At 44.9% G+C, this 23,593-nt stretch overlaps 1 protein-coding gene across 3 annotated transcripts in view; it reads right to left on the reverse strand.

Annotated features, from left to right (window-relative positions):
- The window catches only part of tafa3b (TAFA chemokine like family member 3b), a 68,439-nt gene that overhangs the window by 43,357 nt on the left and 1,489 nt on the right, over window positions 1-23,593 (reverse strand). The gene's annotated exons all lie outside the window — the stretch shown is intronic.

Below are 23,593 nucleotides of genomic sequence, written 5' to 3' on the forward strand. Positions count from 1 at the left end.
TATTCAAATTGACTGAATACATCTGCCTTGGTAATTCTTCCTCACAGCCACTGCTGAGGTATGAGATTCTCCTTGGTGTTTAAATTGATACCAGTGGTTCGGTCACAGTGTTGGCTCGTCAGCAATTCCATACTAAACGATAGACAGCTTTCTTAAAAAGAGATTGGAGATTATCAATGGGCAGCAATCAGATCATTCAGGGCAGGACTAAAGGTCATTCAACCTTCCATTAGCTTTTAATTCTCTAATGTTGGTTGCACACAAAGTTTTCAGATCTGTGGCAACAGAGCACAGCAGGAGCCCATTCGGCCCCTTGTGCCTGTACTAGCTCTTTGAAACAGCTCTCTAATATGCTTCAATCCATTGTTCTTTCCCTGTTGTCCTGCAAACATATACCTTTCAAATATTTATCTGATTCTTGTTTTAAAGCCATTTGTGAATTGCAAGTTGCAAGTGAGATTTTTTTAAAATTCATTTGTTGGACATGGGTGTGGCTGGCATTTGTTGACAATCTGTAACTGCCTTTTAATCAGTCATATTCAAACCCATCTTTACTAATGAAACTGAGAATTCTGTGGATGATAAAGATCTGAAACAAAAACTGAAATGAAATCTGGAAAACCTCAACACATCTGGCAGCATCTGTGGAGAGGGAGACAGAGTTAATGTCTGACAGGAATTGAAATGTTAACTCTTTTTCTCTCTCCACAGAAGCTACCAGACCTGCTGAGTTTCTCCAGCATTCTCTGTCTTAGTTTTATGACTTATAGTGGATAAGATGATGGTAAGTGTGCCAAATAAGGAGTGCGGGTGACACTGAAAGTATTTGACACATATTATTGGAAAGCTATTTGTTCATGTGAAAACAGAAGAATCATTAGTTTTGACTGAAAACTTTCAGAAGAGTTGTCAAGTGAATTAAAAACGCTGATTTTACAGGCAAAACATTACCGCTTCTTGTGCATGAAACACAGAAAGCTAATACACAGGTGCAGCAGGGAATCAGGAAGGTTAATGGAATGTTGGTCCTTATTTCAAGAGGGTTGGGTTATAAGAATGCAGCAGTCTGACTGCAGCTGTACAAGGTGATGGGGAGACCACATCTGAAATAATGTGAGCTGTTTTGGTCTCCTTATCCTATCATTTCATTGGAAGCAGTTCAGGGAATGTTCACTGGGATGATCCCTGGTACGGAGGGATTGTCTCATGAGCAAAGGCCAAACAGGTTGGGACGCTACTCACTGGAGTTTATACTAATGATAGGTGATCACATTGAAACATATAGGATTCTTAAGGGGCTTGATAAGGTTAAAGCTGAGAGGATGTTTCGCCTCAAGGGAGAGCCTAGGATCAGAGTTATAGTCTCAGAATAAAGAGGCACCAATTTAAGACTAAGAAAGGGAGGAATTTCTTCTTTGAGAAAATTGAAAGTCTTTGGAACTCCTTGCCACAGAGCGCTGTGAGGGGAGAGCCCTTGTGTATACTTAAGCTGAAAAAGACAGGTTCTTGATTAGTCAGGGAATCGAGGTTTATGGGAACGGGTAGGAAAGTGGATGTGAACAATGTCAAGTCAGCCTTGGTGCTATTGAATGGCAGAGCAGGCTCGAGGGGCTGAATGGCCTACTCTTGTTCCTGTTTTCTGGTGGACCTCACAGTCTGTAAGCTCCATTTTTCACACAATCAAACTTTAACGGGCATTTCATCATATCAACATAGATTCGAGAAAGGAGCAGTTATCATGATGCTACAAAACTAGAATGTAAAGAATTGGTAAGCTATTAGCTATTCGCCATTAGGAAGATATTTTCTAAAGGCAAACATCACATATAGAATATCTATCCTTGAATAATAGTGAGCCCATCAGATGCAAACATTATTAATACAAGAGGAAACAGTTCCCAATTAGACTTTTAGGTTCTATAGCTATAAATAAGTTACAAACTGTATTTGTACATCTGCATCTGTTTTTACAAACAAACACGGCATTACGTAGTTTTATCTAGAGAAAGAAGTTTTGATTCTTTTATCGTCTTTGGTGAAAGCATAGCAATAAATAAAGGAATGAGTATTCAACAACGGTGCAAATTTCTTTCCAAGTATTTTACATGCCAGCATTAGATGTTTGGTAATAGAACCAGGTGAATGAGAAGTGTCTGAGAAAGGCTCACTCAACCCAAAACATTAACTTTGATTTCTCTTCACAGATGCTGCCAGACCTGATGAGATTTCCCATCAATTTCTATTTTTGTTTCTGAAAGGGGATAAGGGGAATTTTGTTTCTTTGTGTAACTTCCATAAGAGTATTACGTTTAAACTTGAAAAGGAAAGCTTAGTAAAACAATGGAGGAACAGCAGCCGAGTTGGAGAAGTTGGAAAGAACTTTCAGGTTGGGATTTTCAGAGTCTGAGGATGGTCTCCAAATGGGGGAAGGAAAGATATCTGAGATGGAAGTATTGGGTGACTGATGTAATGCTTCAATGCCAATCTGCATTATTAACGAAATTAAAACAAAACATTTACTGAATGTTCATTTGCAGGCTTCACGCAGTGTATGATGCAAATATCTCCAAATGGTGAGAACTGCTGCAGCCTGGTTCAGGGGTTGCATCACCTCACTTGCACTCCCTCTGCACTCCCTCCCGCACCTAACCCCCCAACACCAGAGCCAACAGGTGGAGCCTCAAGTGGACCCTTAGATAACATCTTAACTGGCTGTCTCTGAGTAGACTTCACAGCTAAGGGGAGCTCATGATATGAAGACGGTCCTGACTAATGTGCATTGATTAAAGGCAGAAGATTCCACCTTCAAAGAGCTGACGCAGGTTCAGTGGGCAGAATGGCCCCATTCTGTGCTGTGGGAGTATATGAGATTAGTTTATCTATAGTCATCTGCTAAAATGAGATGCTTATAAATTCTTTATTTGTGCAGAACTTGGATATTGCTGAGAAACAGAAGAGACATGCCTTCAACCCGCTAGCATAGAATGACAAGAAAACTAAATCTCAAAGGGAACAATAATTTACACTGAATGAGGGGAAGGTGTGATTTGTTCATAGGTAGAACCTGTTTGATACAGGTATTACCATAGAGAAAGCACCAGGAAATCACAAACTGCTGTTCACATTTAAACAAATTTTGTTTAAGACCAAGCCAGATTGAGTGTTTTCTCTAATTGTAAAGTCCATATTTGCTTTGGATGGTGGAGTAAAATGGGAAGAGTTACTCCATTAACAAAAGGAAGCTGTGAGAGCTGTGTGGTTGCAGTTTTAAAAAGCAAGTTAGTTCTGAACAAGGGTCACTGGGCCCGAAACATTAACTTTGGTTTCTCTGTTGCTTAATTCAAGCGGTGAGGGAGAATTTTAGACAAATGGACATTGCCTGTGTTTGTTCAGGACAATTTTGCCCAGAGTCAGTTTTTTAACTGGCTTTTCAATCAGGACCAGTAACTTGGTAACAATTACTTGATTGGTCCCTGGGTGGGAGACGAAGGGCTTGGTTGAGGAGAGCGCTGCAGAAATGTGCAGTCTGTGAAGAGAAAGTCTCCACCTCCATGATTCAAGGAAAGTTAGTTTGCAGGTGCATCAGGTAATTAGGGAGGCGAATGGCATGTTGTCCTTTATTGGGGGACGGATAGAGTTTAAAAACAGGGAGACTATGCTGCAGCTGTATAGGGTCCTGGTGAGGCCATACCTGGAGTACTGTGTACCAGAGAAAGGATGTAGTGGCACTGGAGGGGATGCAGGGGAGATTCACTTGGTGGATTCCAGAGTTGAGAGGTTTGGCTTATGAAGAGTGATTAAGTAAACTGGGACAGTATCATTAAAATTTAGAAGAAGGAGGAGGGATTTTATAGAAACATATAAAATTATGAAGGGAATCGATAAGAGAGAAGCAGGGAGGTTGTCTTTACTGGTGGGTGAAACTAGAATGAGAGGGCATAGCCTCAAAATGAGAGGAGCAGATTTAGGACTGAGCTGAGGAAGAACTTCTTCATCCAAAGGGTTGTGAATCTGTAGAATTCCATGCCCAGTGAAGCAGTTGAGGCTACTTTATTGAATGTTTTTCAGGCAAAAGTGGATAGATTTTTGAACAGTAAAGGAATTACGGGTTATGGAGAGTGGAACTGAGGCCATGAAAAGATCAGCCACGATCTTATTGAATGGTGGGGCAGGCTCGATGGGCCAGATGGCCTACTCCTGCTCCTGTTTCTTCTGTTCTCATCTCTGCCTGTCTTCTGCGTGGAGAAGTAAAAGAACATTCCTTGGAGCTAGCTGCCCTCCCTTCCCCTTCCTCTGTATGCAGCCCCTTCACTAAGTCCCTTGTTGAAGTGGAAAAGGAAAAGAAACAACTTCAGAGGCACTGACAGGACAAATCCTTAAGCAATGAATGAAAGACAGAGAATCAGAGTGTACGCAGCCTGTTGTCATCAGCACAGAACTGAAAGGAACTGGAAGAAAACAACTCATCACCATCTGACATAACAAAGTGTGGAGCTGGATGAACACAGCAGGCCAAGCAGCATTAGAGGAGCAGGAAAGCTGACGTTTTGGGCCTAAACCCTTCATCGCCATCTGAGATTTGGATTGGTGCCAGAACTGTGCTTCTCTGATGTGATAGTGGGAACTGCAGATGCTGGAGAATCCAAGATCTTAGGGTCTGACGAAGGGTCAAGGCCCGAAATGTCAGCTTTTGTGCTTCCGAGATGCTGCTTGGCCTGCTGTGTTCATCCAGCTCCACACTTTGTTATCTATGCTTCTCTGATATTTGGTTTCCTTCCCCATCCGAAATATTTGCGTGTCGTCTCTTTGTGTATCTGTTGTATGCTTATTTTATAAAAGTGGTAGAGTTTAATTTATAGAGTTATAGGTTAGCAATTCAACTCATCTATGTTTTGCCACTGGTTAAATTTAATTACAGGAAACATTTTCTTGTTAAAGAGAAACTTTGCGTGCATCTTCTTTTAACCTGAATTTGGTCAACTGGTGGTTTAATCAAAGTTTCACTTTTGTGACAATCTGGGAATCTTTGGGGCTTGATTTCCAGTTTCCTACCAGGAGAGACAATCAAAATATGAAATAAAAACAGAAACTTCTAGAAATATACAGTCAGCCAGGCAGCATCAGTGGAGGGAGAACCAGAGATTAATGGTTCAGGTCAATGATCTGTCTCTTTGACTATCTTTGATTAACCCGCCTAACAGATCCTCACAGAGTCTAATTTGATAATAATTCCTGTAAAAGACACGGAATGATTTACAACATTAAAGGTGCTAGATAAATACAAGCTGTTGTTATTCACCTTCAGTGTGGACATTTTTCTTCCCAACTAACTGCAGTCATGTTATTAGGATAATTACAATGTGCCCCTGTGAATTATTTAAATTTCATTATTCTTGTAACTGCATTTTGGGATTGCACTCGGAGCGCGTTTGTGTAATTCTGGCTAATTATTAACAAGCCAAACTCCAAACATTAATTTTGTTTTGAAAGAAAATTAAATAGACCTTTACAAGGGAACAGATCAAACTAATTTACTGTTTGGTCCTGTATTTCGCTCACTCCCAAATGACCTTTCCTGGCACCTTGCAATATTTGCCAACTCTCCCAAAGAATATAGAACATGGAATAGTACAGCACAGGAACAGGCCCTTCAGCCCATCATGTCTGTTCCAACCATGATGCCATTCTAAACTAATCCCATCTGCCTGTACATGTTCAATCTTCCTCTATTCCATGTCTGTTCATGTAATTGTCTAAATGCCTCATTAACATGCTATCATATCTGCTTCTAGCACCTCCCGTGGCAGCATATTCCAGACATCCACCATTCCCTGTAAAATACTTTCCTCACACACCTTGTTTAAGCTTTTTCCCTCACCTTGAACCTATGACCCCCAGTATATGACATGGAAATGCACCCTATGCCTATATACTTCCATCAGGTTGCCCCTCAACCTCCAACACTCTGGAAAAAACAATGCAAGTTTGTCCAACCTCTCCTTACAGCAAACACACTCCAATCCATACGGCACCCTGGTAAAACTCTTCTGTATCCTCTCCAAAACCTCCATACCTTCCTACGGGGTAGCGGCCAGGACTGTGCAAAATGCACCCAAGGAGATGTAACCAAAGCCTTATATGGCTGCAACATGACTCACCAACTTTTATACTCAGTGCCCAGGCCGAAAAAGGCAAGCATGCCATAAGCCTTGTTTTCGACCCCATTCGCTTTTCTGCCACTTTCAGGGAGCCATGGGCTTGGATCCCAATATCCCTGTGTATATCAGTGCTCCTAAAGCTCCAGATCCTTACAGTATCCTTTATGTTTGCACCTGACCTCCCAAAATGCACAATATTGGCAGATATATTGAGGTAAAAATTCAAATCACTCAGAAGAAAATTAGCTTGCTCTCATTAGGAAAGTTATATTTTAGTTTAAGTATTCTAGGAATTTGAGACATGATACACAGTAATCTCAAAAATAAATATTCTGGGTCAGTGTAAGATGGTCTCCCAATTCACGGTTGCTGCTGGATAGTACATCACAAAGACAGAATTAGCTCCCAGTGTGATAAGTGGAAGGAATATAATTGGGCTCTCTCTGTCAGTAAAAGAAATTCTAATACATGAAATGAAGCCTAATCATAAAGAAAAAACAAGAAAAGCGAGACCCAAGGACTTGTGTAATGATTCAAAGAAAGATAATTGACAAAAGCACCAGAGGGGAGATGAAGAGAGTTTTTTTTAAAAAACTAAGTGAATTTGTTATGATTCAAAATGAACTGAAAATATTGATGAAAGAATGCAGCAGCAACACTAAAGAATGGAAGCAGAAGAACTTGCAGAGCTTTGGAAAGAGAGATTTATTGGGCAACTCTTACACAGAACTGGCAAAGACACAATGGGACAAATGGCCTGCTGTATCATTTTTAAATTAAATAAAATTCAGGTTAAAATGTAAGGACTGGGAACAAAAAGGCCACTCATACTCACGTGACCGTACAGAACTGAATCTTGTTGAAAAGAGAGATGTGCTTTTGTCTTGAACTCATCAGCACAAATGCAAGAATGCCAAATTACAAATGATCTCAATACTTGGTGCTACAGAGTTAACTTGCCAATCAATCAGTGTTCTATAAAAGCATGAACAAGGAACGAGAATAGGTCACTTGGCCATTCCAGCCTGTTCTAACATTCAATAAGCTCACGGCTGATCTGATTTTAACCTTAACTCCTCATTTCTGGATATCGCCAATAATCTTTCATCACCTCAGTAATGAAGAATCCATCTCCCGTTGCCTTTTCTCCTGTACACTTCCTGTACAAGGCAACAAGCCCTGACAATATTCCCCTCTCTCATTGATACCTAACAAACATGAACACAGAAGCGCAGTAGTAGGTGATATCAAGAAAATTGCTTCCGTGCTTTGAAACCTCATCTGAACACAACTGGCCAGGGATGCTCCATCATGCTTTACAGACAAAATCAAAACCACTAGTTCGAGAAGGAACAAAAAATACAAATTCACACTCTCTCATTAGAGAGAGCCAATTGATGGCAGTTTAACCACAGCTCGGGTGAGCAAGAGGTTGAGAATGTACAGCCTTCATGGTGATTTCACCTGGTATGGGAAATGTACCCACCCTGTTGGTACTACTCTGCATTGCAAGCCAACTGAGCTAAGTGGTCCCCAGGATACAGTTGGACGCAGTGTTCCAATGGGATAGAGCTCATGTGTGCACTCCATAGATTGTGTAAGAATGGGAGGATTGAGGAAGCTGAAAAGCTTGTGGATACCTGGGGGAGAATGAGTGGATCCAGGAAATTGTTGTTGGAAATTATTGGTAAAATTAGTGAACAAATTTGCATGTTAACATGACCTTCCTGCAGTCAATGTTTTAACCCTTTTCATACTGATTATTTCAGTCTTGTACATAGAACATGGAACTGTACAGCATAGTACAGGCCCTTCGGCCCACGATGTTGTGCCGAACTATTATTCTACCCTGCATACCCTACATTTTACTATCCTCCATGTGGCTATCCAAGAGTCGCTTAAAGGTCTCTAAAGTATCTGACTCCACTACCACTGCTGGCAGCATATTCCACACACCCACCACTCTCTATGTGAAGAACCTATCTCTGACATCTCCCTTATACCTTCCTCCAATCACCTTAAAATTATGCCCCCTCGTAATAACCATTTCCACCCTGGGAAAAAGTCTCTTGCTAACCACTCTATCTATGCCTCTCATTATAGTGTACACCTCAATCAAGTCACCTCTCATCCTTCTTCGCTCCAATGAGAAAAGCCCTAGCTCCCCCAACCTTTCCTCATAAGACCTGCCCTCCAGTCCAGGCAGCATCCTGGTAAATCTCCTCTGCACCTTCTCTAAAGCTTCCACATCCTTCCTATAATGAGTTGACCAGAACAGAACTCAATAAAATAGCAGAAAAGGGATCATCACATCAAGCTAACCATCCACAAAATATTATTTAGTTAATGCATCAGGGAGACTCCACAATACATAGTCATTCAATCTAATGAGTGTGTGCTGGATCTTAATTCTAAAAACACAACTATTCCCAATCCCTGCCCTTCCTTTGTCGTCTTTAATATTCCTGCTTTTCACTTCTTTAAATTCGCTTTTGAACAACCTCCAGTTCTGTCCCCAGTCACTGTTTGTGATGAGACATCCCTCTACCAATAGTTCTTTCACTTGTACATTATATAATGAGAGGATTTTCTAAGAGGAAAGATCATTCGACATTCTACATCCCCTGGAGTTTAGGAGAATGAGAGGAGATTTAATTGCAATATATAAAATTCTCAACAGACTTGACAAGATAAATGCTGAGAAAATATTTCTCCTTGCTGAACACAGAATCACAGAAGGGATCAATCATTTCGAACTGAGCTGAGGAATTTCTTCACTGAGAGGGTTGAGAATCTTTGGAATTCTGTATCACAGAGCACTGTGGAGGCTCAGTGATATCACAGTTATTATCCACTTGTCCTAGACCATAACCATCTACATTTTTGGATACAGGGGTGTCACAGTGGCTCATTGGTAAGCACTGCTGCTTTGGAGCGCCAGAGACCCAGGTTCAATTCCAGCTTTGGGCAGCTCTGTGTGGAGTTTGTACATTCTCACTGTGTGTTTGTATGAGTTTCCTCCCACAGTCAAAAGATGTGCAGGTTAGGTGGATTGGCCATGGGAAATTGCCCTGTAATGTCCAGGGATGTGCAGGTTTGGTGGGTGGGTCATGGGAAATGCAGGGATGGGGCGTGTCTGGGTGGAATGTTCTTCAGACGGTCAGTGCGGACTTCAAATTCTGATGAAGCGTCTCAAGCAAAAACATCAACTTTCCTGCTCCTCTGATGCTGCCTGACCTGCTGCATTCCTCCAGCTCTACACTGCATTGTCTCTGACTCCAGCATCTGCAGTTCTTGCTATCTCTGCATGAGTTATAACCCCTACTGCAAAGCCTCTTCTAAAGATGCCTACCTTGAAGAAGTCATTCTCCTCCCTCTAAGGAGATCTCAGTGGATCACCCACTGGCAATCTCCTCTGGCCTGAAGCTCTTTGACCACATACTGAGACAAACTCATTACTGCAGCCATGTATCCTTTCTCAGCACCTGCCTGCGCAGCCAGCTCATACTCCATGGACTCCAAATGACTTTCACACCAAACCGCGACAACCATTACCAACAGTACATCAGAGCCACCAGAAATGCTTTTCCCTGCAGATCCTCAGCGCCAAACTCACAGCCATGCACCAGCATCTCCTCGCACTACAGCCAGCCTTACCCCAGCTCAGAGTCTCCCTTTCCCAAACCTTCAAGGATCCTCTACTCTGTTTCATTCTACACAGGATCCACGCCCACAGCCAACACTTTTTCTCTGCCCTATCGGGCATCAAGGACTGTAAGTTTACTAAACTTGCTAATGCTGACCTCCAAACACAGATGTCCTCCACCGCACTAGACCCAAACCCCATCCATGACCCCATTCTCACCTTGCCCGGTGCCACTAACCATTGGTTGCCTCAGCCACTCCCGCTGACACTATTGACTAGGTCACTTCTGCCACCGCCATTGCCAACGTCTACAACATCACTTCCTCTTCCACTGATGTTACCGTCCCCGCACACTTACCCACTCCCAAGACAATTTCCATCCCCACTCCCAGCTCCAAATCTATGCCCAACCTGGCAGCCCCACTCCCTGCCAGGGCTTCACCATCCTCCTTAGACCTCTTCCTCACTGAGGACGAACAGTCAGCCCCTCAGTAAAGGATTCACTTTCATCCCCCTCCACCCAAACATCAATGAATGCCGCTCATGCCTGGACATTGAACAGTTTTTCCACCGCCTCCACCTCCGCACTTACTTCTTTAACCATGAGCCTAACCCTCTCCCTACTGACCCCTTCTTCCACTCCAACGCACCCCCTCCTCCTGGACATCACCCCCCAGGCCTCCTACCCTCTCTTGACATCTTCATCTCCGACTGCCATCGTGACATTGATCACCTCAACAAGTCCACCCCTCTCACCAGCTCCAACCTCTCCCCACAGAACGTGCAGCCCTCCGCTCCCTCTGCTCCAATCCCAAACTCACCGTAAAACCCGCGGACAATGGAGGCGCAGTTGTGGTATGGCGCACTAACCCCTACATCACCGAGGCCAGGTGCCAGCTCTCCAACACTTCCTTTTACTGCCTCCTTGATCATGACCCCATCGTGCCCACCAAAGCCTCATCTCTCAGACCATCCATAACCTCATCACCTCAGATGACCTCCCGCCCACAGCCTCCAAACTCATCATGCCCCAACCCCACATCACCCACTTCATTCTCCTTTCCAAAATCCACAAACCTGACTGCCCTGGTTGACCCATTGTCTCTGCCTGCTCCTGCTCCACCGAACTCATCTCCACTTACCTTGACTCTGTCATTTCCCCCCTGATCCAGGAACACCCCCCCTTTGTTCCAGACACTCCACCTCGTCCAAGACTTCCAATTCCCTGGCCCCCAAAACCTCATCTTCACTTTGGACATCAAAAAAAAACTAGTTCTGATGAAGTGCCCTGACCCAAAACATCAACCTTCCTGCTGCCTGGCCTGTTGTGTTCCTCCAACACCACACTGAGTTATCTCCGGTTCCATAATCTGCAGTTCCTGCTATCTGTCACTGTGGGCTTGATGGGCCAAATGGCCTGCTTCCACACTGTCTATGATGCACATTCTATGAGGCACATTCAAAATACATGTATGGCAGGTATATTTTTGTCAGTTAGGAATATTAGGACAATGTGTAAAGATAGAGCTCAGGTCGAAAATCAGCCATGACCTTAATGAATGGTAAAACAGGTTTGAGGGGTTGAATGGCCTACTCTTAGCCTTATGTTCCCTCTGTGTGCAAAGAATTTGGCTAAATATCCCCTATCATTGGTTCATTGTATAATTCAGAAGGTTTTGGTTCAAGCTCCTCTCCAGATTTCAGTTCAGCCTTTACTATTACAGGTTGAGTGTCAGCAATCCTCTCCGTCCTCTGAGTAATATTCCCGGCAGTCAGAACCCAACATGCTAAGTGAGGTTAAACTAATCATGATAGAGAATAGCATTTTTCACTGCCTCAGATTATTTATTGGTTTTTTTTTATAGCTCAGGTGGGTTTAATACTTATTTCAGCTACATATAAACTGAAACAAAAACTGTTGAGAAAACACAGTAGATCAGGCAACAGAGTTAACGATTCAGGTCAAATAGCCTCTCGTTAGAAATATATATTATCTTTTGGCAATCGACCAGCATTAATAAACATCTGAGACTGATCCCTGTTAAGCACGAGTGGTGTTCATGAGATACTCAAATGGAGAGGTTCTAACAATCAGGAATGATTGAACAAGCTTGGAATCTTTTCTCTAGAAACAGAAGCCTGTGAATTCATTGACCCTTTCTGCCTCATTTTCTCTCTCTTTCCCTTCATCCAATCTTTCTTTCTGTCACTCCATATCACTTTCTGCACCTGATTTGACTCAAAATCATCCTCTGCCTCTGTCTCAATCGTTAACTCTTGCAGGGTTTTGGATACTGTTGGGCGGCACAACTGACCAGGGGCATGCAGGTCTCTGGCACAGAGTCTGTCCCTCTTGCACAGAAGGGAAGCAGGGATAGGAAGAGAGTGTTAGTCATTGGGGACTCAATAGTTAGAGGGACTGATAGAAGATTTGCCAGGAACGAAAGAGACTCACAATTGGTGTGTTGCCTCCCAGGTGCCAGGGTCCGTGATATCTCGGATCGTGTGTTTAGGGTCCTGAGGGGAGAGGGTGACCAGCCCCAAGTCGTGGTCCACGTAGGCACCAACGACATAGGTAGGAAGAGGGATAGGGATGTCAGGCAGGATTTGAGGGAGCTAGGGTGGAAGCTGAGGGCTAGAACAAACAGAGTGGTCATCTCTGGTTTGTTACCCGTGCCACGTGATAGCGAGGCAAAGAACAGGGAGAGATTTCAGCTGAACACGTGGCTGCAGGGATGGTGCAGGAGGGAGGGCTTCAGGTACATGGACAATTGGGGGTCATTCTGGGGAAGGTGGGACCTCTACAAACAGGATGGTCTCCACTTGAACCAGAGGGGCACGAATATCCTGGGTGGGAAATTTGCTAGTGCCATTCGGGTGGATTTAAACTAGCTCAGAAGGGGGATGGGAAACTGAGGTGTAGTCCTAGTACACAGGAGGATGAGCGTAGGGAGGACATGGTCAGGACCTCACTGTCACAGGAGTGTGTTGGCAGACAGCAAGCTGGATTGAAGTGTGTCTACTTTAATGCCAGGAGTATCCGGAATAATGTAGGTGAGTTTATAGCATGGATAGGTACCTGGGACTTCGATGTTGTGGCCATTTCAGAGACATGGATAGAGCAGGGTCAGGAATGGATGTTGCAGGTTCCAGGGTTTAGATCTTTCATTAAGGTCAGGAAAGGTGGTAAAAGAAGAGGACGTGTGGCTTTGTTGGTCAAGGACAGTAGAACGGTGGCTGAAAGAATTTTTGATGAGGACTCGTCTACTGAGGTGGTATGGGCTGAGGTTGCCGAAGAAGGTTTGTTGACTGAGTCAGTGTGGGTGGAAGTTAGGAACAGCAAGGGAGCAATGACCTCATTGGGGGTTTTCTACAAACCCCCAAATAGCAGTAGAAAGATCGAAGAACTCATAGGCCGGCAGATTGTTGAAAAGTGCAAACGTAGCAGGGTTGTTGTTATGGGTGACTTCAACTTTCCCAATATTGATTGGAACCTCCTTAGTGTAGATGGTTTGGATGGAGCTGTTTTTGTCAGGTGTGTTCAGGAGGGTTTCCTTACTCAGTATGTGGACAGGCCGACGAGGGGGGGGCAGTTTGGATTTGGTGCTCAGCAATGAGCCAGGGCAGGTATCAGACCTCGTGGTGAGAGAACACTTTGACGACAGTGACCACAACAGCCTCACATTTACCATAGCCATGGAAAGGGAAAGAAGCAGTTACCAGGGGAAGATATTTAACTGGGGAAAAGGAAACTATGACGCTATCAGGCAGGAGTTGGGAAGTACAGATTGGGAGCAATTGTTCCACAGAAAGGGCACAACAGACATGTGGAGGCTGTTTAAGGAGCAGTTGTTGCGAGTGATGCATAAATCTGTTCCTCTGAGACAGGTAAGAAGGGGTAAGATTAAGGAGCCTTGGATGACGGGTACAGAGGTGCTTCTTGTCAAAAAGAAAAAGGCAGCGTACGTTAGGTGGAGGAAGCAAGGGTCTAGCGCAGCTTTAGAGGATTACAGGCTTGCTCAGAAGGAGCTCAAAAGTGGACTGAGGAGGGCCAGGAGGGGGCACAAAAAAGGCTTGGCAGGAAGGATTAGGGAGAACCCGAAGGCATTTTACTCATACGTGAGGAATAACAGAATGATCAGGGAGAAGGTAGGGCCAATCAGGGATAGCGTAGGGAACTTGTGCATGGAGTCTGAGCAGATAGGGGAAGCCCAAAATGAGTTTTTTGCTTCGGTTTTCACTAAGGAAAGGGACCTTGTTGTGAATGAGAACTTTGAGGAGCAGGAAAACAGGCTTGAACAGATCAAGATTGAGGAAGCTGATGTGCTGGAAATTATGGCAAACATTAAGATTGATAAGTCCCCAGGGCCAGACCAGATTTATCCTAGGTTGCTCCGGGAAGCGAGAAAGGAGGTTGCTAAGCCACTGGCGAAGATCTTTGCTTCCTCACTCTCCACGGGAGTCGTACCGGAAGATTGGAGGGAGGCAAATGTTGTTCCTCTTTTCAAGAAAGGGAATAGGGAAATCACTGGAAATTACAGACCAGTCAGTCTTACGTCTGTGGTCAGCAAGGTTTTGGAAAGAATTCTGAGGGATAGGATTGATGACTATTTGGAAAAGCATAGCGTGATTAAAGGGAGTCAGCATGGCTTTGTGAGGGGCAGGTCATGCCTTACAAATCTTATTGAGTTCTTTGAGGAGGTCGTGAGATAGGTTGATGAGGGTCGAGCAGTGGATGTGTGTACATTGTCTTCAGCAAGGCATTTGATAAGGTTCCCCACGGCAGGCTCATTCATAAAGGCAGGAGGTATGGGATACAGGGTGATTTGGCTGTCTGGATTCAGAATTGGTTGGCTGACAGGAGGCAGAGTGTGGTTGTAGATGGTAAGCATTCTGCCTGGAGGTCAGTGCTGAGTGGTGTCCCGCAGGGCTCTGTTCTTGGGCCTCTGCTCTTTGTAGTTTTTATAAATGACTTGGATGACGAGGTTGAGGGGTGGGTTAGTATGTTTGCTGATGACACAAAGATTGGAGGTCCCTTTGATAGTAACAAGGGCTATTGCAGGCTTCAGCGAGACATTGACAGAATGCAGAGCTGGGCTGAGAAATGGCAGATGGAGTTCAATCTGGATAAATGCGAAGTGATGCATTTTGGTAGGTCGAACTTAAATGCTGAATATAGGATTAAAGGCAGGATTCTCAGCAGTGTGGAGGAACGGCGAGATCTTGGTATTCAAGTGCATAGCTCCCTCAAAGGTGCCACCCAAGTGGATAAGGTTGTTAAGAAAGCATATGGTGTTTTGGCTTTCATTAACAGGGGGATCGAGTTTAAGAGCCACGAGGTTATGCTGCAGATCTACAAAACCCTGGTGAGACCACACTTGGAATATTGTGTCTAGTTCTGGTCGCCCTATTATAGGAAAGATGTGGACGCTTTGGAGAGGGTGCAAAGGAGGTTTACCAGGATGCTGCCTGGACTGGAGGGCTTGTCTTACGAGGAGAGGTTGACTGAGCTCAGACTTTTCTCTCTGGAGAAAAGGAGGAAGAGAGGTGACCTGATCGAGGTGTACAAGGTAATGAGAGGCATTGATAGAGTCGATAGCCAGAGACTTTTCCCCAGGGCAGGACTGACTGCCATGTGGGGTCATAGTTTTAAGAAGTTAGGAGGAAGGTATAGAGGAGATGTCAGAGGGAGGTTCTTCACCCAGAGAGTTATGAGCGCATGGAATAGTTTGCCAGTGGTAATCGTGGAAGCAGAGTCATTAGTGACATTTAAGCAACTGCTGGACATGCACATGGACAGCAGTGAATTGAGGGGAATGTAGGTTATTTTATTTTTGGATAAGGATTATTCCACGGCACAACATCGTGGGCCAAAGGGCCTGTACTGTGCTGTACTTTTCTACGTTCTATGTTCTATGTACTATGTTCAGGGTGAAGATACCCACTATTAGCCTGTTATACAATCAGGATCCCTACAGTGTGGAAACAGGCCCTTTGACCCAACAAGTCCACACTGACCCTCAGAGCATCCCATCTAGATGCATCCTTGTAACACACCTAACCCACACATCCCTGAGCACTACAGGCAATTTAGCATGGCCAATCCACCTAGCCTGCACATCTTTGGACCGTGGAAGGAAACTGGAGGAAACCCACGCAGACACAGGGAGAATGTGCAAACTCCACACAGTTGCCCAAGAGTGGAATCAAACCCAGGTCCCTGGTGCTGTGAGGCTGCAGTGTTAACCACTGAGCCGCCATTTCAGCTTTCCGCATTGTCCTCGCCATGCCATTTGTAGCTCACACTCGGCTTTCCTGCAAACTAAAATTACTGCCAGCATAACTCGTACCCTTGGGCTGTGGGTGTCTCATATACCTGAGGCTGTTCGCTTCTTATTCTGAAGTGTGGCTCTTCCAATTCTGTTATATTGTAACACTCTTCCATTTACATCATTACTTCAGAGGTTGCTAAATACAGGTCCTCCCGCTTCACAAACTCAAACCATGCTGGTGTCTTCTCTCAATCCTCTTTATTCTTTATTCATTCATTTGTGGGATGTGGATGTCATTGGCTGGGCCAGCATTTATTGCCCCGCCCCTAGTTGCCCCCTGGAGAAGGTGGGGGTGAGCTGCCCTCTTGAGCCGCTGCAGTCCGTGTGCTTGTAGGTTGACCCACAATGCCCTTAGGGAGGGAATTCTGGGATTTGACCCAGCAACAGTAAAGGAACAACGATATATTTCCAAATCTGATATCGGAATGACGTCATGACCATTTGATTATAACTCTATTATACATCTGCTACCTCTGTCTAGCTGGAAATGAGCTTGGCCAGCTCTCCAACTTCAAGACCACAACTGATACCGAGGGCATTGGAACAGGACGAACCCATTCAGACCATTGAGCCTGGTACTGCAATCAGAGCTGGACTGCGACCTAATTCCATATTCCTGCCCGTGCCCAGTGCCCCTCAATACATTTGTTCAACAGAAGGAAATCAATCGCAGAATTAATTAATGGACAAAATCAGAAAGTCACACAACCCCAGGTTACAGTCCAACAAATTATTTACAATCAAAAGGTTTTGGAGCACTGCTAACTTAGCTATTCACTCTAACCTGTCCACTGGAGGAGGTGGGGAAGGTGATGGCCTAGTGGTATTATTGCTGGACTGTTAATCCAGTGTCCCAGGTAATATTCTGGGGACCTGTGTTCAAATCCCACCTTGGCAGATGGTGGAATTTGAATACAATAAATATCTGGAATTAAAAACCTAATGATGACAGAAAATCCATTGACAGTTGTCTGAAAAACCCATCAGGTTCACTAATGTCCTTTAGGGAAGGAAACTGCCATCCTCACCTGGTCTGACCTACATGTGACTCCAGACCCACAGCAATGTGGTTGGCTCTTAACTGCCCTCTGGACAAATAGGGGTGTGCAATAAATGCTGCCTGGCCAGCAACACCATCATCCTGTGAATGAATTTTAAAAGATCTCTTGAAATCATCAAGAAAGTCACCCCTTGACGTTCTCAATTTCCAATAAAGGCCATAAAACATAGGAGCAGAACCAGGCCATTCAGCCCATGAGTGCCCCACTAATCAATGAGATCATGGCTGACCCGAAAATTATCAATTCCAACTGCCTGCTTTATACCCATGATTCCCTTACTGATTAAAAATCTTTTTATCTCAGTCTTGAATAATAAGCCAATCTTAGTTTGTGCATTTTTATTCACACCCTTAACCATTAGTGCCCAGTTCTGCCAAATTGCGCTGCCTCCAATTTCTCCTTCCTAAGACAAAGGCAGAAATTGTTGGAGAAACTCAGCAGGTCTGGCAGCATCTGTGGAGAAGAAGCAGCGCTAATGCTTTGAGTCCATTAACCCTTCTTCAAAACACTGGTCTCAAAACATTAACTCTGTTTTTTTTTCTCTATCTCCACAGATGTTGGCAGACCCGCTGAGTTTCTTCATGAGTTTCTGTTTTAGTTTCAGAGCTCCAGAAACCGCAGTTCTTCGTTATATCCTCTTCCTGGTTCCCAGAACTGCTCACAATGCTCTAGGTGTGATCTAATCTGGGCATTGTACACAAAGAAACATTATGTTAGTCTCCTCGAATCCTAGTGCTCTGGATATAAAGGCCAGCACTCCATTGGCCTTTTTGGATATTTTCTGTAACTATTCCTGACATTTTAGATTAGATTCCCTACAGTGTGGAAACAGGCCCTTCGGCCCACAAGTCCACACTGCCCCTTGGAGCATCCCACCCAGACCCATCTCCCTATAACCCACAGACTCCTGAACACTACGGGCAATTTAGCATGGCCGATCCACCTAGCCTGCACATCTTTGGACTGTGGGAGGAAACCAGAGCACCCGGAGGAAACCCACGCAGACATGGGGAGAGAATGTGCAAACTCCACACAGACAGTCATCCAAAGCTGGAATTGAACCCTCCCTGGCGCAGTGAGGCTGCAGCGCTAACCACTGAATCACCATACCACCCTCATTTTAATGATATATGCCCTTCATCTCAAGGTAAAGGGGTAAAAACATCAATTAAAGCATAATGTGATTGAATTTTGAGAACAGAAGAATTAGTGACTACACAAATGAAGAGGGCATATAATCAAATGTATACCTCCTGCACAATGTGTTCATTCAGTGTTGTTAGACTGCCTGCCTAGCTGCTGATCTGAATATAAAACTGAAACAAAAACATTCTTATTGTGGACATCCATCTCACTCAGGTGGCCAATCCATATCCAACAACCTGCTCTGAAAACTCCACTCACATTTTGACAACTCTGGCAAATTCCAACGCAGCAGTTGGAACAGTCCATGGCAATCCAAAAAAAGCCAATTTGCCCTGTCTCTTAAACCTACCAGTTCCTTGAATATAATCCAGGATCCTGAACAGCATCTTTGCCAAAAACTAATCGGCTCTCTCTCAGGTCATACCCCATCTGTTTGCCAAGCCTTGCTGAAATCTATCCATTAGTTTTTGAGATATTGTTTCCAGGCTAACAGGCGTGAAAATGTTACATTAATAAGATTAAAATGCAAGGACTGGAGGCCAAGATGGAATTAAAACAAAAAAGGCTGTTTTAATCTCTCTCATTCACCTTCAGATTTGTTGAGAGATGATGGCAGTCCCCAGCATTAGGGGGTGGAACATTTGCTTCAGTATTGTTAGGGAGTTATCTTTACTCCAATGGAGTATTCAAAACACTGTTGCCTAAACACGCTCATCAATACTGGTGTAGGAGGGGCAAACTGACCCCCAGTCTCTTCCCCACACATTGCCCCTTCACTAGATTCAGTGCCCGTGAGACAGAGTGGAAAAAACCTTCCTTTAAGAGTATGATCTACTTGCAACTAAATATGCAGAGTTGTAGAGCACAGAGACTGTTTAGCTTCATATGCAAATTGTAGTGCCTTTTTACACAACATAAATCACTGACAAGTTCTATTTTTATGGTATTATCCCAGGTTGATTATCTAAGCTTTAATTCCCCTGGAGGGGGGCGTTCTTTGTTTCTGCAATTAATAAGGTCAGTGACAACAGTCTGCAGCATCTCAGCCAGAGGCACCTGTGAAAATACTAAGGTTCAACATCTGGGACAGGGACAGCGTGGGGTTAGATACAGAGTAAAGCTCCCTCTACACTGCCCCTATGAAACACTCCCAGGACAGGGACAGCGTGGGGTTAGATACAGAGTAAAGCTCCCTCTACACTGCCCCTATGAAACACTCCCAGGACAGGGACAGCGTGGGGTTAGATACAGAGTAAAGCTCCCTCTACACTGCCCCTATGAAACACCCCCAGGACAGGGACAGCGTGAGGTTAGACACAGAGTAAAGTTCCCTCTACGCTGTCCCTATGAAACACTCCCAGGACAGGGACAGTGTGCGGTTAGATACAGAGTAAAGCTCCCTCTACGCTGTCCCTATGAAACACTCCCAGGACAGGGACAGCGTGGGGTTAGATACAGAGTAAAGCTCCCTCTACGCTGTCCCTATAAAACACTCCCAGGACAGGGACAGCGTGGGGTTAGATACAGAGTAAAGCTTCCTCTACACTGCCCCTATGAAACACACCCAGACAGGGACAGCGTGGGGTTAGATACAGAGTAAAGCTTCCTCTACACTGCCCCTATGAAACGCTCCCAGGACAGGGACAGTGTGGGGTTAGATACAGAGTAAAGCTCCCTCTACACTGCCCCTATGAAACACTCCCAGGACAGGGACAGTGTGGGGTTAGCTGCAGAGTAAAGCTCCCTCTACACTACCTCTATGAAACACTCCCAGGACAGGGACAGCATGAGGTTAGATACAGAGTAAAGCTCCCTCTACACTGTCCTTATGAAAATCTCCCAGGACAGGGACAGCGTGGGGTCAGATACAGAGTAAAGCTCCCTCTACGCTGCCCCTATGAAACACTCCCAGGACAGGGACAGCGTGAGGTTAGATACAGAGTAAAACTCCCTCTACGCTGTCCCTATGAAACACTCCCAGGACAGGGACAGCGTGAGGTTAGACACAGAGTAAAGTTCCCTCTACGCTGTCCCTATGAAACACTCCCAGGACAGGGACAGCGTGGGGTTAGATACAGAGAAAAGCTCCCACTATGCTGCCCCTATGAAACACTCCCAGGACAGGGACAGCGTGAGGTTAGATACAGAGTAAAGCTCCCTCTACGCTGTCCCTATGAAACACTCCCAGGACAGGGACAGCGTGAGGTTAGATACAGAGTAAAGCTCCCTCTACGCTGTCCCTATGAAACACTCCCAGGACAGGGAGAGTGTGGGGTTAGATACAGAGTAAAGCTCCCTCTACACTGTCCCGATGAAACACTCCCAGGACAGGGACAGCATGAGGTTAGATACAGAGTAAAGCTCCTCTACGCTGTCCCTATGAAACACTCCCAGGACAGGGACAGCGTGGGGTTAGATACAGAGTAAAGCTCCCTCTACGCTGCCCCTATGAAACACTCCCAGGACAGGAACAGCGTGAGGTTAGATACCGAGTAAAGCTCACTCTACGCTGTCCCTATGAAACACTCCCAGGACAGGGACAGCGTGGGGTTAGATACAGAGTAAAGCTCCCTCTACACTGCACCTATGAAACACTCCCAGGACAGGGACAGCGTGAGGTTAGATACAGTGTAAAGCTCCCTCTACGCTGTCCCGATGAAACACTCCCAGGACAGGGACAGCACAGGGTTAGACCCAGAGTAACAAAAACTAATTTGCTGGGAAAGCTCAGCAGGTCTGGCAGCGTCTTGTGGAGGAGAAAGCAGAGTGAGCGTTTTGGGTCCGGTGACCCTTCCTCAGAACTGTTCTGAGGAAGGGTATCTGGACCTGAAACATTAACTCTGTTTTCTCCTCCACAAGACGCTGCCAGACCTGCTGAGCTTTCCCAGCAAATTAGTTTTTGTTCCTGAAATTTTCAACATCCGCAGTTCTTTTGGTTTTTATTTAGATCTGGAGTAATTGCTCTCCATCTGAGTGGCTTGCTTTAGTCATTGTAGAGTCAATGCTACTGCTGTGGGTCTGGAGTCACACATAGGGCACACCAGGTAAGGATGGCAGATTTCCTTCCCTGAAGGGCATTATGAACTGGATGGGTATTTATAATAACAGTTTACAGGGTTGCTATCGAACTGCTTTTGATTCTAGATTTTATTGAACACAAAGTTCGCCATCTACCATGGTGAGATTTGAACAAGGGGTTTGAACTTGGAGCCCTGTGACATTACTACGAGTCCACAGCCTTAATGCTCAGGCCACCAATGAGAATGGGTGAACACTCACACCCCAATAAACCCAACACTCTGAAAACTGTGTGCCATCACTGCTCTTCCTTTGAGGTCCTCCTTCCACTCTCTGGCTCAGGTTTGGTGCTCTCCAGTCTAGCCTGGCCTCCCGAAACAGTGCTTCCCACCTACTTACTAACACCCCTCCCCTCTCTGCGTCCCCGTTTGTGAATGAGGGGAATCACAGCCCCAGATCTGTGGGGGTGGGGTGGAGGTGACAGGGAGAAGGGACTCGGATCCAGCGGTGGAACTGGAGGCCAATAGGAGCAGGGAGCTCGCTATGTTGTGCTGCATTTAGCAGATGCCGTCCCAGCAGGAACTAAATCATTCTTCAATTTCTGACCCCAAACCACAACAGTCAAATGCCAGAGGAACATGGTGTACCCCCAGTACGTGAGCCAGAGGTCCATATGACAGTCATCTCTGAAGGGGCTGGTGAAACACTCTCCATTTCAAAAGCCCATGCTGTATCTTGTCAGGGCTAGAACTGTGTCAGGAGTGACAATAATCAGACTGGTTCATCATGTCTTACTACTGTTTCGGTTTTCAAAACTTGACCTTCCTGTTTCTGTGAAGAAATGCAGAAGCACAGAAACATGCCCTTTAGCCCATTGACTTCATGCTGGGTATGTCCAGTTCCTCTGTAAGGAAGTGGGACAGGCATCTCCACTATGCAGTTACAGCAACGCCAGAGGGAGCCACAGGGTGGAGTGTATCGAAAGGTCACTTTCAGGCAAATATCAAACTTGATAGGGATCTTCTGCCAAACACATGAGCTGCACCGAAACCCAGAGCATCTCCGGGCTGTTAATTCACACATAGCACCTCAAGATCTATCATTGTATCATTGTCGCTGGGTCCAGATGCACACACTTGAACCTACTCATCACAGGCACCAGCAATGCAGACCACTATCACTTTATTTTAACCATTTCAACCTGTTTAGGTTAGAGTGGGTAATCATTTTAATTTGTCCTCACACTGAGAGTGATCAATGTTTGGGTAAACAAATAGACGCCATACTGCAGGAGCAAACGACTGCAGATGCAGAATCTGTACTGAAAACAAAAAATGGTGGAAATCACAGCAGGTCAAGCAGTATCCATGAAGAGACAGCAAGCTACCATTTCGAGTCCAGACTGGAAACATTAGCTTGCTCTCTGTCCATGAATGCTGCCTGTCCCACCATGATTTCCAGCATTTTCTGTTTTCCATAGAAGTGACATTAATTTATCAAAGAACTGCAAGTTTTATTCTGAGCCATTATTAATGTTCTGGTTGGAGGAATGAAGGTGGGATGATTAATTACTGTTACCCCTTATTTTATTATAAATCTGCTTTCCCCATGGAAAGATTTATGGCCAGGAATCCCTCAGAGCTGCTGCCACTCTGTCCGCCCCTCCTTTACTGGGGGAAAGTGCAGTGAAAGAGCAAGTTTACTTCCTGATTTATCTGTCAGGAACATTATTACAGTATTTTATGTGGGAACAGGCATGGGCCCTAGTTACAGACAATATCCCATCATCACTCTCTTGTGGATACGCATTTAGTAAACCTGGAGAGGGTGTTTCCTCATGCGGGACAATCTAGAACGAGAGGTCACAGGTTTAGGATAGGAGGTGGCAGATTTAAAACAGAGATGAAGGGGAATTACTTCTCTCAAAGGGTGATGAATCTGAGGAATTCACTCCCTCAGAGCGCAGTGGATGCTGGAACATTGAGCAAATTTAAGGAGGAGATAGACAGATTTTTAATTAGCAGCAGGTTGAAGGTTTATGGGGAGCGGGAAGGAAAGTGGAGTTGAGGTTGAGATGAGATCAGCCATGACTGTATTAAATGGTGGAGCAGACTCGAGGGGCTGAATGGCTAACTGCTGTTCCTAGTTCTTAAGACCTTATTTAAATGTGTACACACACACACACACACACACACACACACACACACACACACACACACACACACACTCATG

Source organism: Stegostoma tigrinum, chromosome 21, assembly GCF_030684315.1.
Source record: "Stegostoma tigrinum isolate sSteTig4 chromosome 21, sSteTig4.hap1, whole genome shotgun sequence".
Classification (NCBI taxonomy): Eukaryota; Metazoa; Chordata; class Chondrichthyes; order Orectolobiformes; family Stegostomatidae; genus Stegostoma; species Stegostoma tigrinum.